This window comes from Microcebus murinus, unplaced genomic scaffold (genome assembly GCF_040939455.1).
Source record: "Microcebus murinus isolate Inina unplaced genomic scaffold, M.murinus_Inina_mat1.0 scaf006_hap2_Mmur4.0, whole genome shotgun sequence".
In the NCBI taxonomy this organism is placed as follows: Eukaryota; Metazoa; Chordata; class Mammalia; order Primates; family Cheirogaleidae; genus Microcebus; species Microcebus murinus.
In genome coordinates, this window is record NW_027438952.1 from 226,057 (window position 1) to 238,627 (window position 12,571).

The following is a 12,571-nucleotide window of genomic DNA, read 5'->3' on the forward strand; positions in this document are numbered from 1 at the left end:
GTCCAAGGGGCCTGGGCCTGGCCGGGGCTGCATTGGACCCCGACCACCCTGGCGTGTGGACTCGCTAAAAATCGGCCATTAGATATTGGATTCCAGCTTCCTGGAGGTCATTTCACTAATGAGTGCACCGGAAAGAGTTTCCTAATCCATCTGTGAGGGTGGCAACTGAAAGAGAATTTTAAAGCTGACAGAATAGGCGAGGGAAGGCATAGGAGATTTCCACACCCAGCAAGGAAGACTTTCCCGAAATGGAAGAAAGAAACGAGCAAACAGAGACACCGGTAGCCCGCCCGGAAAAGAGTCTGCCCCTGAGAGAAAGCACCCTGACCAGGTTCACCCGTGGGTGGGTGGCGAGCCAGCGGCATTCAGAAGAGCGAGGCCCGCAGTCTGTGCGGAAGACACCTGCGCTCGGGTGTGTGTGGCGGCGCGATTCACAAGCAGCTCTAGATGTTAAACCAAGGAGAAGCCAGGGAGTTCCCAACGCCCCAGGTGTCCTCAGCCCACGACTGGCTGCTGTGGGAATGCGAAGCCCGGCTCCTTGTCTCAGAGCGGGGTTCCCAGGAGGATCAGGCTGAAGCTGGGACTTGGCCTCAAAGTGTCCCCTCGCATGGCCACCCCCTTCCCCTTCCTGCTCCTCTACTCCTGGTGCCCCTCCATCCAGGGGCCAGACCTTAAAGAGTCACCGCAAGAGAATCCTGGTCCCAAAGGAGCCTTCTGGGGGACCGGTGCTGAGAGAGGTTGTGGGCATGGCCCGCTGGGGCTCTGCCCGACCCAGGGCTGAGAGATGCCACCTCCCAGCTCTGGGTCCCTGCAGGAAGTGTTGGCAAGCACAGGGCCGGTCCTCCAAAGGCCCAGGTGCAGGGAGCCCAGGCCAAGCAGCCTGTGGAAGAAGCCACTTGCCGTGCCACCCCGGGAACAGGACTGCAGGCCCCGGCCCTTCCCACCTCCTCCTCCTCCTCCTCCTCCTCCTCCTCCCCCCCGCCCCGCCCCCACAGGGCACAGGGCTCAGAGACACCTCAGACTCTTGCTACCCAAAGTGCAAAGGGCATCAGTTGCTCCTCCAACCCCCCCCCCCCGGCCGAGCAGACCGCGTTGTCCAGCCAGCCCCCGGGCCTCCCTGGGGTGCCCAGCACAAAAGTGCAGACACCCACCGGACCCTCAGTCTCAGTTTTCGGAGGTTTTTGCCACTCTAAGGACCCGCAGGCCAGCTGGGCCTTCGGGCAGGACAGAGAGCCCCGGAATCCGACGTGGAGAGCTGCGTGTACGTCCCCATCAGGAGGCGGTCCCCACCTCCGCGGCTCTCCCCTTGCGGGGAGCCGCAGCCCAGCCGGCAGCCGCAGGGCCTCAGGGAAGACACCAGGCTGGGCCCCCGCGGCACAGCGGGGGCACGTCCCCCGCACTCACGCGACTTAGGGACGGCTGCTGGAGACTGCTGCGGCCACCCTGCTGCCGGGTTTCTGGAGGGCTTCCTGGAAGCAGCATCCACACCAAGCCCTTGGAAGGCCCAGGCGACGGAGGAGCCGGTCAGGCAGGGGCCGAGGACGGTGAGAGGCCGGGCGGGAAGGAGCGTGTCAGGCAGGGGCAGAGGACGGTGACCGGCCGGGCGGGGAGGAGCCGGTCAGGCGGGGGCCCAGGACAGTGACGGGCCTGGCCGGGGAGGAGTGCGTCAGGCAGGGGCAGAGGAGACGGGCTGGGTAAGGGTTAGGGTTACAGTTAGGGCACAATTCACAATCCCAAAGACGTGGAAGCGACCCGAGTGCCCATCCATCCAGGAGTGCATCAATAAAATGTGGCGCGTGGACACCACGGAGTGCCATTCGGCTGTGAGGAGCAGCGGTGAGAGGGCGCCTCTCGTGTTCTCCTGGCCAGAGCTGGAACCCGTTCCAGTAGGCCAGGTATCCCAAGAATGGACACACGAGCACCACGTGAGCGCGCTCACCAGCAAATTGGTACGAACGGATGGACGCCTAAGTGGACAGAGAGGAATCACCTTCATCGGGTGGGTGTCGGGCGGGCGGGTGGGGGGAGGGGAGGGGCATACACATCCATTAGGCATGGGGTGGGTGCGCACCGACTGGGGGATGGGCGCACTTGAAGCTCTGACCCGAGGGGGGAGGCTTGGAGAGGGCAAGGCACCCGACCTTAACATTGGTACCCCCACAATACGCTGGAACAACATGAGAGGTATATGAATAAGAACACAGGGGGGGCCGGGCGCGGTGGCTCACGCCTGTAATCCTAGCTCTCTGGGAGGCCGAGGCGGGCGGATTGCTCCAGGTCAGGAGTTCGAAACCAGCCTGAGCAAGAGCGAGACCCCGTCTCTACTAAAAATAGAAAGAAATTAATTGGCCAACTAATATATATAGAAAAACACAGCCGGGCGTGGTGGTGCATGCCTGTAGTCCCAACTACTCGGGAGGCTGAGGCAGCAGGATTGCTTGAGCCCGGAGATTGAGGTTGCTGTGAGCTAGGCTGACGCCATGGCACTCACTCTAGCCTGGGCAGCAAAACGAGACTCTGTCTCAAAAAAAAAAAAAAAAAAGAACACAGGGGGGAGGGCGGCACGGGCAACACATGTCACCTGAATACTTGTACTCCCATCATCTGCTTGAAAAGAGAGAGAAAAGAAAATGCAATCCTAGAGGTAAGAGACACTTTTTAAAAATAATGAATCCGAAGAGAAAAGTAAAAGGAGGCCTGTGGAGCAGGTCTGGGTGTGACTCCGGATCCCCCAACATCAGGTGCCACCACCAAAGATTCCTGCGTGTAGCCCATAGAACCCCAAAAGCAACGGGACGAGTTCTGGTCACATACTCCCTCAAAATGACATCCTGGCCTTCTTCTGGAACTCCCTCCCCTCTCAGACTCTCAAGGTTTCCTCCAGCGTGTCGGTTCCCACAGAGCAGACCTTTGGTCTGAGACCTGACAGTCCAGATGCCACGCATGCTGCCGCGTGGCCGCGGTGTCGCGGCTTGGGACAAGAGGAGGCCCCCCGGTGCGGGCTGGGGCGCCAGGCACCGCGCGGGCGCTGAGGGTGGGGGTGACCCCCACCCCGGGCCGCCGCCTCGCTCCCAGAAAGGGGACAGAACAAGAGGCAAGAAAAAAAAAAAAAAAAAGCAGCAGCCTGTGGCACCCGGTATTCCCAGGCGGTCTCCCATCCAAGTACTAACCAGGCCCGACCCTGCTTAGCTTCCGAGACCAGACGAGATCGGGCGCGTTCAGGGTGGTGTGGCCCTAGAAGGCGGAGGGCGCCCCTGCCCCGCTCGAGAAGCCGAGCCTCTCTGGGCTTCCCCGCCGCCGCCTCCCGCCCCAGGCCCCGCGCCGGGCCGGGCCGGGCCGGGCCGGTTGAGTTCGCCGGCCGGGTCCCGCGGGCTCCCAGGGACGGGGGTGATGGGCGGGGCGGGGCGGGGCGGGGCGGGGTGGGGGGCTGTCTCTCTATACACACACACACACACTCACACTCACTCACACTCACACAAGATGCGCCTCCACGGCTGGACTCGCCAAGGTGGAGCCCTCCCAGCCCCCCTCGTCTCCTCGCCCGGCCTCCTTCACCTACCCGCTGCCCACCCCCAGCGCGTCGCTGCCGCTGACTGCGCACGCGCGGGACGCTCGCCCTTTGACCCCAGCCAGGGGCCGCCCTCCCCCACAACCCCTTTCAGCTGTGCCCCCCCCTCGCCCTGTGGGTGGGCTGCCGCCTATTCCCCCGGGCCAGGGCTGGGGCACAGCCAGTGTATGGGGCGTCTCTCTCTGGGGATGTGTCCCATGGGTGGGGTGGGGTGGCATGGTTTGGGGGGTGCTGAAGAAATCAGTCCCCTCCATCTCCTACCTCTGGAAAACGCCCAAGCCCGTGGAGAACTGCCGGCACCGCTTCGTGGGGGCCGGGACCCTCCTCCGTGTCCTCCTGTGGCCCAGTCCAAGGGGCCTGGGCCTGGCCGGGGCTGCATTGGACCCCGACCACCCTGGCGTGTGGACTCGCTAAAAATCGGCCATTAGATATTGGATTCCAGCTTCCTGGAGGTCATTTCACTAATGAGTGCACCGGAAAGAGTTTCCTAATCCATCTGTGAGGGTGGCAACTGAAAGAGAATTTTAAAGCTGACAGAATAGGCGAGGGAAGGCATAGGAGATTTCCACACCCAGCAAGGAAGACTTTCCCGAAATGGAAGAAAGAAACGAGCAAACAGAGACACCGGTAGCCCGCCCGGAAAAGAGTCTGCCCCTGAGAGAAAGCACCCTGACCAGGTTCACCCGTGGGTGGGTGGCGAGCCAGCGGCATTCAGAAGAGCGAGGCCCGCAGTCTGTGCGGAAGACACCTGCGCTCGGGTGTGTGTGGCGGCGCGATTCACAAGCAGCTCTAGATGTTAAACCAAGGAGAAGCCAGGGAGTTCCCAACGCCCCAGGTGTCCTCAGCCCACGACTGGCTGCTGTGGGAATGCGAAGCCCGGCTCCTTGTCTCAGAGCGGGGTTCCCAGGAGGATCAGGCTGAAGCTGGGACTTGGCCTCAAAGTGTCCCCTCGCATGGCCACCCCCTTCCCCTTCCTGCTCCTCTACTCCTGGTGCCCCTCCATCCAGGGGCCAGACCTTAAAGAGTCACCGCAAGAGAATCCTGGTCCCAAAGGAGCCTTCTGGGGGACCGGTGCTGAGAGAGGTTGTGGGCATGGCCCGCTGGGGCTCTGCCCGACCCAGGGCTGAGAGATGCCACCTCCCAGCTCTGGGTCCCTGCAGGAAGTGTTGGCAAGCACAGGGCCGGTCCTCCAAAGGCCCAGGTGCAGGGAGCCCAGGCCAAGCAGCCTGTGGAAGAAGCCACTTGCCGTGCCACCCCGGGAACAGGACTGCAGGCCCCGGCCCTTCCCACCTCCTCCTCCTCCTCCTCCTCCTCCTCCTCCCCCCCGCCCCGCCCCCACAGGGCACAGGGCTCAGAGACACCTCAGACTCTTGCTACCCAAAGTGCAAAGGGCATCAGTTGCTCCTCCAACCCCCCCCCCCCGGCCGAGCAGACCGCGTTGTCCAGCCAGCCCCCGGGCCTCCCTGGGGTGCCCAGCACAAAAGTGCAGACACCCACCGGACCCTCAGTCTCAGTTTTCGGAGGTTTTTGCCACTCTAAGGACCCGCAGGCCAGCTGGGCCTTCGGGCAGGACAGAGAGCCCCGGAATCCGACGTGGAGAGCTGCGTGTACGTCCCCATCAGGAGGCGGTCCCCACCTCCGCGGCTCTCCCCTTGCGGGGAGCCGCAGCCCAGCCGGCAGCCGCAGGGCCTCAGGGAAGACACCAGGCTGGGCCCCCGCGGCACAGCGGGGGCACGTCCCCCGCACTCACGCGACTTAGGGACGGCTGCTGGAGACTGCTGCGGCCACCCTGCTGCCGGGTTTCTGGAGGGCTTCCTGGAAGCAGCATCCACACCAAGCCCTTGGAAGGCCCAGGCGACGGAGGAGCCGGTCAGGCAGGGGCCGAGGACGGTGAGAGGCCGGGCGGGAAGGAGCGTGTCAGGCAGGGGCAGAGGACGGTGACCGGCCGGGCGGGGAGGAGCCGGTCAGGCGGGGGCCCAGGACAGTGACGGGCCTGGCCGGGGAGGAGTGCGTCAGGCAGGGGCAGAGGAGACGGGCTGGGTAAGGGTTAGGGTTACAGTTAGGGCACAATTCACAATCCCAAAGACGTGGAAGCGACCCGAGTGCCCATCCATCCAGGAGTGCATCAATAAAATGTGGCGCGTGGACACCACGGAGTGCCATTCGGCTGTGAGGAGCAGCGGTGAGAGGGCGCCTCTCGTGTTCTCCTGGCCAGAGCTGGAACCCGTTCCAGTAGGCCAGGTATCCCAAGAATGGACACACGAGCACCACGTGAGCGCGCTCACCAGCAAATTGGTACGAACGGATGGACGCCTAAGTGGACAGAGAGGAATCACCTTCATCGGGTGGGTGTCGGGCGGGCGGGTGGGGGGAGGGGAGGGGCATACACATCCATTAGGCATGGGGTGGGTGCGCACCGACTGGGGGATGGGCGCACTTGAAGCTCTGACCCGAGGGGGGAGGCTTGGAGAGGGCAAGGCACCCGACCTTAACATTGGTACCCCCACAATACGCTGGAACAACATGAGAGGTATATGAATAAGAACACAGGGGGGGCCGGGCGCGGTGGCTCACGCCTGTAATCCTAGCTCTCTGGGAGGCCGAGGCGGGCGGATTGCTCCAGGTCAGGAGTTCGAAACCAGCCTGAGCAAGAGCGAGACCCCGTCTCTACTAAAAATAGAAAGAAATTAATTGGCCAACTAATATATATAGAAAAACACAGCCGGGCGTGGTGGTGCATGCCTGTAGTCCCAACTACTCGGGAGGCTGAGGCAGCAGGATTGCTTGAGCCCGGAGATTGAGGTTGCTGTGAGCTAGGCTGACGCCATGGCACTCACTCTAGCCTGGGCAGCAAAACGAGACTCTGTCTCAAAAAAAAAAAAAAAAAAGAACACAGGGGGGAGGGCGGCACGGGCAACACATGTCACCTGAATACTTGTACTCCCATCATCTGCTTCAAAAGAGAGAGAAAAGAAAATGCAATCCTAGAGGTAAGAGACACTTTTTAAAAATAATGAATCCGAAGAGAAAAGTAAAAGGAGGCCTGTGGAGCAGGTCTGGGTGTGACTCCGGATCCCCCAACATCAGGTGCCACCACCAAAGATTCCTGCGTGTAGCCCATAGAACCCCAAAAGCAACGGGACGAGTTCTGGTCACATACTCCCTCAAAATGACATCCTGGCCTTCTTCTGGAACTCCCTCCCCTCTCAGACTCTCAAGGTTTCCTCCAGCGTGTCGGTTCCCACAGAGCAGACCTTTGGTCTGAGACCTGACAGTCCAGATGCCACGCATGCTGCCGCGTGGCCGCGGTGTCGCGGCTTGGGACAAGAGGAGGCCCCCCGGTGCGGGCTGGGGCGCCAGGCACCGCGCGGGCGCTGAGGGTGGGGGTGACCCCCACCCCGGGCCGCCGCCTCGCTCCCAGAAAGGGGACAGAACAAGAGGCAAGAAAAAAAAAAAAAAAAGCAGCAGCCTGTGGCACCCGGTATTCCCAGGCGGTCTCCCATCCAAGTACTAACCAGGCCCGACCCTGCTTAGCTTCCGAGACCAGACGAGATCGGGCGCGTTCAGGGTGGTGTGGCCCTAGACGGCGGAGGGCGCCCCTGCCCCGCTCGAGAAGCCGAGCCTCTCTGGGCTTCCCCGCCGCCGCCTCCCGCCCCAGGCCCCGCGCCGGGCCGGGCCGGGCCGGGCCGGTTGAGTTCGCCGGCCGGGTCCCGCGGGCTCCCAGCGACGGGGGTGATGGGCGGGGCGGGGCGGGGCGGGGTGGGGGGCTGTCTCTCTATACACACACACACACACTCACACTCACTCACACTCACACAAGATGCGCCTCCACGGCTGGACTCGCCAAGGTGGAGCCCTCCCAGCCCCCCTCGTCTCCTCGCCCGGCCTCCTTCACCTACCCGCTGCCCACCCCCAGCGCGTCGCTGCCGCTGACTGCGCACGCGCGGGACGCTCGCCCTTTGACCCCAGCCAGGGGCCGCCCTCCCCCACAACCCCTTTCAGCTGTGCCCCCCCCTCGCCCTGTGGGTGGGCTGCCGCCTATTCCCCCGGGCCAGGGCTGGGGCACAGCCAGTGTATGGGGCGTCTCTCTCTGGGGATGTGTCCCATGGGTGGGGTGGGGTGGCGTGGTTTGGGGGGTGCTGAAGAAATCAGTCCCCTCCATCTCCTACCTCTGGAAAACGCCCAAGCCCGTGGAGAACTGCCGGCACCGCTTCGTGGGGGCCGGGACCCTCCTCCGTGTCCTCCTGTGGCCCAGTCCAAGGGGCCTGGGCCTGGCCGGGGCTGCATTGGACCCCGACCACCCTGGCGTGTGGACTCGCTAAAAATCGGCCATTAGATATTGGATTCCAGCTTCCTGGAGGTCATTTCACTAATGAGTGCACCGGAAAGAGTTTCCTAATCCATCTGTGAGGGTGGCAACTGAAAGAGAATTTTAAAGCTGACAGAATAGGCGAGGGAAGGCATAGGAGATTTCCACACCCAGCAAGGAAGACTTTCCCGAAATGGAAGAAAGAAACGAGCAAACAGAGACACCGGTAGCCCGCCCGGAAAAGAGTCTGCCCCTGAGAGAAAGCACCCTGACCAGGTTCACCCGTGGGTGGGTGGCGAGCCAGCGGCATTCAGAAGAGCGAGGCCCGCAGTCTGTGCGGAAGACACCTGCGCTCGGGTGTGTGTGGTGGCGCGATTCACAAGCAGCTCTAGATGTTAAACCAAGGAGAAGCCAGGGAGTTCCCAACGCCCCAGGTGTCCTCAGCCCACGACTGGCTGCTGTGGGAATGCGAAGCCCGGCTCCTTGTCTCAGAGCGGGGTTCCCAGGAGGATCAGGCTGAAGCTGGGACTTGGCCTCAAAGTGTCCCCTCGCATGGCCACCCCCTTCCCCTTCCTGCTCCTCTACTCCTGGTGCCCCTCCATCCAGGGGCCAGACCTTAAAGAGTCACCCCAAGAGAATCCTGGTCCCAAAGGAGCCTTCTGGGGGACCGGTGCTGAGAGAGGTTGTGGGCATGGCCCGCTGGGGCTCTGCCCGACCCAGGGCTGAGAGATGCCACCTCCCAGCTCTGGGTCCCTGCAGGAAGTGTTGGCAAGCACAGGGCCGGTCCTCCAAAGGCCCAGGTGCAGGGAGCCCAGGCCAAGCAGCCTGTGGAAGAAGCCACTTGCCGTGCCACCCCGGGAACAGGACTGCAGGCCCCGGCCCTTCCCACCTCCTCCTCCTCCTCCTCCTCCTCCTCCTCCCCCCCGCCCCGCCCCCACAGGGCACAGGGCTCAGAGACACCTCAGACTCTTGCTACCCAAAGTGCAAAGGGCATCAGTTGCTCCTCCAACCCCCCCCCCCTGGCCGAGCAGACCGCGTTGTCCAGCCAGCCCCCGGGCCTCCCTGGGGTGCCCAGCACAAAAGTGCAGACACCCACCGGACCCTCAGTCTCAGTTTTCGGAGGTTTTTGCCACTCTAAGGACCCGCAGGCCAGCTGGGCCTTCGGGCAGGACAGAGAGCCCCGGAATCCGACGTGGAGAGCTGCGTGTACGTCCCCATCAGGAGGCGGTCCCCACCTCCGCGGCTCTCCCCTTGCGGGGAGCCGCAGCCCAGCCGGCAGCCGCAGGGCCTCAGGGAAGACACCAGGCTGGGCCCCCGCGGCACAGCGGGGGCACGTCCCCCGCACTCACGCGACTTAGGGACGGCTGCTGGAGACTGCTGCGGCCACCCTGCTGCCGGGTTTCTGGAGGGCTTCCTGGAAGCAGCATCCACACCAAGCCCTTGGAAGGCCCAGGCGACGGAGGAGCCGGTCAGGCAGGGGCCGAGGACGGTGAGAGGCCGGGCGGGAAGGAGCGTGTCAGGCAGGGGCAGAGGACGGTGACCGGCCGGGCGGGGAGGAGCCGGTCAGGCGGGGGCCCAGGACAGTGACGGGCCTGGCCGGGGAGGAGTGCGTCAGGCAGGGGCAGAGGAGACGGGCTGGGTAAGGGTTAGGGTTACAGTTAGGGCACAATTCACAATCCCAAAGACGTGGAAGCGACCCGAGTGCCCATCCATCCAGGAGTGCATCAATAAAATGTGGCGCGTGGACACCACGGAGTGCCATTCGGCTGTGAGGAGCAGCGGTGAGAGGGCGCCTCTCGTGTTCTCCTGGCCAGAGCTGGAACCCGTTCCAGTAGGCCAGGTATCCCAAGAATGGACACACGAGCACCACGTGAGCGCGCTCACCAGCAAATTGGTACGAACGGATGGACGCCTAAGTGGACAGAGAGGAATCACCTTCATCGGGTGGGTGTCGGGCGGGCGGGTGGGGGGAGGGGAGGGGCATACACATCCATTAGGCATGGGGTGGGTGCGCACCGACTGGGGGATGGGCGCACTTGAAGCTCTGACCCGAGGGGGGAGGCTTGGAGAGGGCAAGGCACCCGACCTTAACATTGGTACCCCCACAATACGCTGGAACAACATGAGAGGTATATGAATAAGAACACAGGGGGGGCCGGGCGCGGTGGCTCACGCCTGTAATCCTAGCTCTCTGGGAGGCCGAGGCGGGCGGATTGCTCCAGGTCAGGAGTTCGAAACCAGCCTGAGCAAGAGCGAGACCCCGTCTCTACTAAAAATAGAAAGAAATTAATTGGCCAACTAATATATATAGAAAAACACAGCCGGGCATGGTGGTGCATGCCTGTAGTCCCAACTACTCGGGAGGCTGAGGCAGCAGGATTGCTTGAGCCCGGAGATTGAGGTTGCTGTGAGCTAGGCTGACGCCATGGCACTCACTCTAGCCTGGGCAGCAAAACGAGACTCTGTCTCAAAAAAAAAAAAAAAAAAGAACACAGGGGGGAGGGCGGCACGGGCAACACATGTCACCTGAATACTTGTACTCCCATCATCTGCTTGAAAAGAGAGAGAAAAGAAAATGCAATCCTAGAGGTAAGAGACACTTTTTAAAAATAATGAATCCGAAGAGAAAAGTAAAAGGAGGCCTGTGGAGCAGGTCTGGGTGTGACTCCGGATCCCCCAACATCAGGTGCCACCACCAAAGATTCCTGCGTGTAGCCCATAGAACCCCAAAAGCAACGGGACGAGTTCTGGTCACATACTCCCTCAAAATGACATCCTGGCCTTCTTCTGGAACTCCCTCCCCTCTCAGACTCTCAAGGTTTCCTCCAGCGTGTCGGTTCCCACAGAGCAGACCTTTGGTCTGAGACCTGACAGTCCAGATGCCACGCATGCTGCCGCGTGGCCGCGGTGTCGCGGCTTGGGACAAGAGGAGGCCCCCCGGTGCGGGCTGGGGCGCCAGGCACCGCGCGGGCGCTGAGGGTGGGGGTGACCCCCACCCCGGGCCGCCGCCTCGCTCCCAGAAAGGGGACAGAACAAGAGGCAAGAAAAAAAAAAAAAAAAGCAGCAGCCTGTGGCACCCGGTATTCCCAGGCGGTCTCCCATCCAAGTACTAACCAGGCCCGACCCTGCTTAGCTTCCGAGACCAGACGAGATCGGGCGCGTTCAGGGTGGTGTGGCCCTAGACGGCGGAGGGCGCCCCTGCCCCGCTCGAGAAGCCGAGCCTCTCTGGGCTTCCCCGCCGCCGCCTCCCGCCCCAGGCCCCGCGCCGGGCCGGGCCGGGCCGGGCCGGTTGAGTTCGCCGGCCGGGTCCCGCGGGCTCCCAGCGACGGGGGTGATGGGCGGGGCGGGGCGGGGCGGGGTGGGGGGCTGTCTCTCTATACACACACACACACACTCACACTCACTCACACTCACACAAGATGCGCCTCCACGGCTGGACTCGCCAAGGTGGAGCCCTCCCAGCCCCCCTCGTCTCCTCGCCCGGCCTCCTTCACCTACCCGCTGCCCACCCCCAGCGCGTCGCTGCCGCTGACTGCGCACGCGCGGGACGCTCGCCCTTTGACCCCAGCCAGGGGCCGCCCTCCCCCACAACCCCTTTCAGCTGTGCCCCCCCCTCGCCCTGTGGGTGGGCTGCCGCCTATTCCCCCGGGCCAGGGCTGGGGCACAGCCAGTGTATGGGGCGTCTCTCTCTGGGGATGTGTCCCATGGGTGGGGTGGGGTGGCGTGGTTTGGGGGGTGCTGAAGAAATCAGTCCCCTCCATCTCCTACCTCTGGAAAACGCCCAAGCCCGTGGAGAACTGCCGGCACCGCTTCGTGGGGGCCGGGACCCTCCTCCGTGTCCTCCTGTGGCCCAGTCCAAGGGGCCTGGGCCTGGCCGGGGCTGCATTGGACCCCGACCACCCTGGCGTGTGGACTCGCTAAAAATCGGCCATTAGATATTGGATTCCAGCTTCCTGGAGGTCATTTCACTAATGAGTGCACCGGAAAGAGTTTCCTAATCCATCTGTGAGGGTGGCAACTGAAAGAGAATTTTAAAGCTGACAGAATAGGCGAGGGAAGGCATAGGAGATTTCCACACCCAGCAAGGAAGACTTTCCCGAAATGGAAGAAAGAAACGAGCAAACAGAGACACCGGTAGCCCGCCCGGAAAAGAGTCTGCCCCTGAGAGAAAGCACCCTGACCAGGTTCACCCGTGGGTGGGTGGCGAGCCAGCGGCATTCAGAAGAGCGAGGCCCGCAGTCTGTGCGGAAGACACCTGCGCTCGGGTGTGTGTGGTGGCGCGATTCACAAGCAGCTCTAGATGTTAAACCAAGGAGAAGCCAGGGAGTTCCCAACGCCCCAGGTGTCCTCAGCCCACGACTGGCTGCTGTGGGAATGCGAAGCCCGGCTCCTTGTCTCAGAGCGGGGTTCCCAGGAGGATCAGGCTGAAGCTGGGACTTGGCCTCAAAGTGTCCCCTCGCATGGCCACCCCCTTCCCCTTCCTGCTCCTCTACTCCTGGTGCCCCTCCATCCAGGGGCCAGACCTTAAAGAGTCACCCCAAGAGAATCCTGGTCCCAAAGGAGCCTTCTGGGGGACCGGTGCTGAGAGAGGTTGTGGGCATGGCCCGCTGGGGCTCTGCCCGACCCAGGGCTGAGAGATGCCACCTCCCAGCTCTGGGTCCCTGCAGGAAGTGTTGGCAAGCACAGGGCCGGTC

At 62.9% G+C, this 12,571-nt stretch overlaps 3 non-coding genes across 3 annotated transcripts; all 3 read right to left on the minus strand.

Annotated features, from left to right (window-relative positions):
• Positions 1-3,121: 3,121 nt before the first annotated feature.
• Positions 3,122-3,240, minus strand: LOC142866519 (5S ribosomal RNA). Its single transcript, XR_012916500.1, has one exon. It is a non-coding gene; the product is annotated as a 5S ribosomal RNA (ribosomal RNA).
• Positions 3,241-7,034: 3,794 nt separating this feature from the next.
• LOC142866708 (5S ribosomal RNA) lies at positions 7,035-7,153 on the minus strand. Its single transcript, XR_012916536.1, has one exon. It is a non-coding gene; the product is annotated as a 5S ribosomal RNA (ribosomal RNA).
• Positions 7,154-10,942: 3,789 nt separating this feature from the next.
• LOC142866709 (5S ribosomal RNA) lies at positions 10,943-11,061 on the minus strand. The gene has a single exon (XR_012916537.1). It is a non-coding gene; the product is annotated as a 5S ribosomal RNA (ribosomal RNA).
• Positions 11,062-12,571: the final 1,510 nt, after the last annotated feature.